The sequence below is a fragment of the Megascapheus bottae genome, chromosome 25 (genome assembly GCF_031878675.1).
Source record: "Megascapheus bottae isolate mThoBot1 chromosome 25, mThoBot2.hap1, whole genome shotgun sequence".
Classification (NCBI taxonomy): domain Eukaryota; kingdom Metazoa; phylum Chordata; class Mammalia; order Rodentia; family Geomyidae; genus Megascapheus; species Megascapheus bottae.
Window position 1 is genome coordinate 25,645,929 of NC_143533.1, and position 6,319 is coordinate 25,652,247.

The window sequence follows — 6,319 nt, forward strand, 5'->3', positions numbered from 1 at the left end:
CTGGGGTTGGCTAGGAACCACTTTAATGGTAAGCCAGGAAGATTCTGATGAGAGCGCGGCCGCACGCTTCGGCTGAGTGCTTTCTGTCACTTGGTTCACAATGAGGGATGTGAGGATGTTTTCCCACAGCCCTTTGCAGGATCTCATTTTGGCTGCACTTATGGCAGTGACAGTTTCAGAGAGGAAGAACCAGTAATGTCTCCCAGGCACACTACAAAGGAAACTCAAGTCATCAGAGAGTGGGATCTGGAACGGGGCCAGGATAACTCGACTCTTCTTGTAGAAGGTGCTATGGGATCTGCAGTGACGGCAGGTGAAGGAAGAAGTGGTCTCTTCCCTTCAGGTCTTGTCTGAAAGATGATAACCATGATAATAAATTTCATGCCACATTCTCTACAGTGCGTGCATCCGAGCCCTGGAACAAAGCTATAAACCATAATGGACTCCGCGGTGCTTTCAATTATTGGAAAGTCATTTCAGATCTTCATGTTTCTTGTTTTCTGACAATATTTGGCTTTTCTGATTATGCTTTTAGATGGGATGGGAGAAGTTAGGGGTGAAAAAGGGTTCACTTTTTAGAAATACAAGAAATATATGTTTATCAAAACAGAACTGAGGCTCTCTACTATGACTAAATAGACATAGCACAATGAACAGTCTATTTAGGCCATTCTTGAGTCTTTCTGAGTCACAGGCTCTTTTCTGTGATCAACACTCCAGATACAAGAAGCATTCAGCTCTTCTCTGAGTCTGAGTTTGTCAAGTAATCAGGGAAAAGAATACAAGTGCATTTTAGAGTTAAGCAATTTGCGTTTCTTGCCCTAAGGCTCAGCATTCAAGGTTTCCCATTCTACTTGTGAATAGGAGAGTTATCTTCTTCCCCGCCATTACATTTAAGATTCTTCATGTCTCCTGTAACACACTGTAAACACTGAATGCCAGGTTCATACCAACTTCTCATGTTTGCTTCTCACTCACTATTCAAGGGGAATGAGGCCACATTCAGAGTACGATTAAAGAACCATTCACATGGCTGAAATACTGGAGGGAAAATATTCTGATGCTAACTCCCTCCAGGAACTAGAGACCCTCAAAATGCTACTCAGAACCATCACACAATCAAATGAAAATCTCCCACTTAAGATTCTTTGTATTTATGAGTGATAGTATTGCATCTATAACAAGGATCACACTTAAGAGAAAACTAAATCAGCTATGGCTGAAAATATTCCTAGGCTAGGATCATGGCCAGTTTCTTAGAGCTGCTGCCACCACTGCAGCTGCCTCCTCCTTCTCTTCCTCCTCCTCCCCTCCTCCTCTTCCTCCTTCCTCCTCCCCACCTCCTCCTCCTCCTACTCCTTCTCTTCCTCCTTCCTCCTTCTCCTCTTCCTCCCTCTTCCTCCCTCCTTCTTCTTTTCTTCCTCCTCCTCCTTTTTTTTTTTTTTAAGTTTGTGGTTGGCAAAGAATCTTCTTCCTAGAAGATGGGGGTGAGAGATTGGAGTAGGTGAGAGGAAGCTGTGGTAATAAGACAGAAAATTTCAGGTTGTTATGAGCTTTCAGAAGGGCTTTATGCAGAAGAAAATAAAAATTGGTAGGGGGAATCATCAGTGAAGGTAAATAAAGTGAGGTGAGTTCCTCAGGAGAAACCCCGTCTGTCACGTTGGAAAGCACATGGACCATGTTCGCAGTCCAAGAATGCCCAGACCCTAACTGTGCTGCAGTCCTTCTAGACGTTCACCAGCTGGCGGGGCCTTGACTAACTGGAAGATGCTAGTCCTGGTGCTTTCTTCATTACTGTCTGTGCCCTTGGAGACTACTGGAAGGAAAATGTCTCCTCCTGCGTCTGTGCTACTTGCTCAGGATCAAGACAAAGGCACCTGCTGGGCTGGGATACAAAGGGTGGCTTTTAATTGCTGTAATCCTCATACCTATGCTGCAGGGAGGGTTTTTTTTTTTGTTTATTTGCCAGTCCTGGGCCTTGAACTCAGGGCCTGAGCACTGTCCGTGGGCTTCCTCAAGGCTAGAGCTCTACCACTTGAGCCTCAGCACCACTTCTGGCTTTTTCTGTGTAAGTGGTACCCAGGAATTGAATTCAGGGCTTCATGCATGTGAGGTAAGCACTCTACCACTAGGCCATGCTCCTAGACCCACAGGAGGATCTAATACATGTAAACTAGAATGAAATATGTGATGAAATCATGTGCACATTTTACATGAGCATAAAGAGCATTTCTAGGCAAAGAATACTGCTGACTTCTGATTTTTTTGGCAGATTCAGGGTTTGAAGTCTGCCTGAGCACTGTCCTTGAGCCTTCTGCTCAAGGCTAGCACTATACCACTTTGAGCCATAACTCTACTTTCAGTTTCTGGGGTGGTTAATTAAAGATTAAGTGTCATGGATTTTCTGGGCTGGCTCTGAACAGCGATTCTCAGATCTCAGCCTCCCTCCCAGGTACGTAGGGTTATATGTATGAGCCACTGGCGCCTGGCTGACCTTTCTTTCAATATAACTACTATATTTGTGATGAGACAAATCTACTTTTATAATGACAATAGAGGAAGAAGAGTGTAAAAGTCTCAAGGACACATTCAGCAAATCAGTTCTAAACTGTGATTTGGGTGAAAAGGGATGTGAGCAATGTAATGATATATACAACATATATACATGTACACATCCCCATAATATGTCCTCAACCGTGGAATCAGCTATCCTAGCCACACAGGTGTGACTCTGGGAGCATGGGATCAGGGGTGGCTGGACCACAAAAAGCCCTGCTCATGACTGTGCATTCCTTAAGTCCTCACAGACAACCAGAGTCAAACCCGTCCCTCTGCTTCTGCACAATCTTGTGGAGCCGATTCCCTTTGGAAAGCCTAAGGATCATTCCCCTGGTACGTTTCTCTGGGAGCTGAAAAGCTGGGTTCTGTCGTCCCCGGACAGGAGAAGGTAGATGAGCCGATTCGGTAGGCGGTGTGATCTGCTGGTTGTAGCAAACCAGAAGCCAGATGTCCCCTCCCCTTTGATCTGAATAACACTTTACGCCGCAGACAATAAGATTGGTTTTAAATTTATTGTCTCTTTGATTTCTACATTCTAATGCTTTTTAAATTTTTTACGCAGACAGGGCTATACATAGGATATGGGGTTTTTCAACAAAGGCTGAAACAAATGCTAGTAGCTTAGAGCTGTGCTGTGCAGAGCCTTATGCACACTTTTTTGGGGGTAAGGAAACAAAGCCAGCATATTTGAGGATGGAAACTTTTTTGTTTTCTAGGACCTTTACTCCAAAATGAAGTTTTCAGCTTCTAGTCCCAGGCAGATACATGAAAAATAAATTCAGAACATCTCTCCTATCAAAGCCCTTAGGAAGAGTGTAATTTAAGGGGAGGAAACCAAATGTGAACAGCTTCGTCTCCCCTCCTGTCTCTCTTTTGCTTGGTTGTAGGTCTTGAACCTCCAGGCCTGAGCACTCACTGTTCATGAGCTTCCTTTGCTCAAGGCTAGCATTCTACTTTAAGCCACAACTCTACTTCCCGTTTACTGGTGGTTAATCAGAGATAAGAGTCTCACATACTTTCTTGCCCAGGACCACACAGCGTCCATTTCATCAGCTCTGTCAATGCAGAGCTGCTTGTCTCGAGTCAACCCCGATAAAAGCTAAGTGGTCAGCCACACGCATTATTAAAAAAAAAACCCTCAAAAATTTAAATGAGAAGCCAGGCACCGGTGGCTCACATCTGTAATCCCAGCAACTCAGGAGGCTGAGATTTGAAGATCACAGTTCAGAGCCAGCCGGGAATTAAGTCGGTGAGACTCTTATCTCCAATTAACCATGAGAAAACTGGAAGTGGCGCTGTAGCTTATGTGGCAGAGCACTAGCCGTGAGATGAGGCGCTCAGGGACAGCGCCCAGGTGCAAAGTTCAAGCCCCATGACCGACCAAAATAGAAAGAAAGAAAGAAAGAAAGAAAGAAAGGAAGAAAGAAAGAAAGGAAGAAAGAAAGAGAGAAAGGAAGAAAGAAAGAAAGAAAGAAAGAGAGAAAGGAAGGAAGAAAGAAAGAAAGGAAGAAAGAAAGGAAGAAAGAAAGGAAGGAAGAGAGAAAGGAAGAAAGAAAGAAAGAGAGAAAGGAAGGAAGAAAGAAAGAGAAAGAGAGAAAGAAAGAAAGAAAGAAAGGAAGAAAGAAAGAGAGAAAGGAAGAAAGAAAGAAAGGAAGAAAGAAAGAAAGAGAGAAAGAAAGAAAGAGAGAAAGAGAGAAAGAAAGAAAGAAAGAAAGGAAGAAAGAAAGAAAGAAAGAAAGAGAGAAAGGAAGAAAGAAAGAAAGGAAGAAAAGCTTAATAGTGTTTGGAAACCTCCCTAGAGACTTCAGGTGAGCAGTGTTGACTATGTGGTCAATTAAGTGGCCCAGTGTCCATCTCCACGCTGAATCAACCACAAACAACTGCCCAGCAATAGTTACTGGGCTCAGGTCCCAACCCACTTCCATTCCACCTCCCTAACCGTGACCTGGAGTGCGTCATGGCTTCTCCTCATCCTCCCTTCTCCCCTGGTGGACTGGGGTAAGCTCACCCGGACGGACACTTTCACTACGTTAGACAGACACTCCTGTGAGCCTCCTAACCCTGGGGAAGCCAGGGCAGTTCCGTCCTTCATAAGTAAGAGTTCACAGGAACATAGGGATCTGGGGGAAAGGAGCCCTGACCTGCGCACCTCCAGGCCCTGTCTTGCATTTACTCCTTCCCAGTGCTCAGTTCTGCCTCTCTGCGTGAGCACCACGGGACATTTTGTCTGCAAGAAGACTCTAGAATGAGGTGCTGCCTCAATAGTGAAGTTCTGGTCCTATCAACTTCTATCAGAAGGAAGACCAGCCTGGTGCACAAGAGGAACGGAATGGCGACGGCTCTGCCGGGCCGCTGCGTGCAGCTTCCCTTGCGGGGGGGGGGGGGGGGGAGCAGAGCCAGGCCTCCTCACGTCAACACATCTATCAGGTTTTCCAGCCAGTTTTCAATCAATTCCTTGGATATCAGGTATTAGGCTATAAACCATTTCTTTCAACTTTACGGTTCTGAAATATGAACTATGGCCACAGCTGAAGCTTTTAAGTCTGGTGGTGATGGGTCCCTGGGGAGGCCCTTCAGAAACGTGAAGGGTCGTCGGGAGGGGGGTCTGGGGGAGGAAGGCCAGGTCCTCCCTCTACCAAGTCACCTCTCCTCAGTGGCCATGGCACCATGCTAGGTGGTTTGAAGAAAATGAGGAGCGCGCCAGACACAATGGTAGTAAAAGCACCAGGAAGCTGTGTGCAAAAGGAGTAGATCCAGGGAGACAGAGCCACAGGCCGGGGCCCGAGGCTGGGGCTGCTTTCCCTTACAATTTGAAGAGAAACCTCTCAAGTAGCTTCTCCTATCCCTTAGCACTAGGGACCTGCCGTCTCTCCATGTCTATGCTTCCCAGAACAAAACCCCCGACATGGAAACAGGGCTTCTAACAGTAAAGCACCCCAAAGCCATCCTCAACAGGAAGGCATCCTGGAGACATACTCACGGTTCTTGGATCCCACTCGGACTCCAGGCTGGACTTGGTGCTCTCAGAGCTAGGGCAGAAAGCGAGGTTCCACTGGAGCTCCGATGCGGAGAGCATGGAGAGGTCGCTGTTAGGAACAAAGACTTGGATGCCAGCATGGGTTTTCCTGGCCTCAAGAGGTGGCAATCTTGGTGTCGCTTTGACTCACCTAAAACCATCCAGTTCATGGCGCACAGGGCTATGTAACCGTAAACTTAAGACGTCACTGGAACACACTGTACAGCCACTTGTTCCTTTATAAAGAGCTAGTGTCTTGAACCATCTGATTCTTGTAAAGGAGGTGAACACAGAGAAACCGAAATCAGGAATGACCCAGTGACTGGCTGAAGTCACAGAGCAGAGGTGGGCAGCAAGATGGTGGGTGGCAGAGTGACATGGCCCAACCTCCCTCCAGGGGCACCAAACTGAGCCGCTGTTCTCACACCACGCTTTCTGTAGAAAGGTCCAGGGACTCAGGACTGGTCCCACAGTCCATTTGTTCACACCAGCATCTCACAGACAGCCGGCAGGTGCTGGGAGATGAGAAATGATCAGAGCCCAGAAGTGGCCCAGAATGAGGGAGTACATGCATGCGTTCCCGGGGAGGACTGGCTGGCTCTGTCACAGGCACCCCCAATGGTGCCAGCTGTGTCACAACCCTCCCACACCCACAGCCAGGCAAGCGCGTTCCCACACTTGGGACAGCTCTACCAGTGCAGCCCCGTCCCTAGCCACAGGGGCGTCCTGGAAATCGTGGCATAG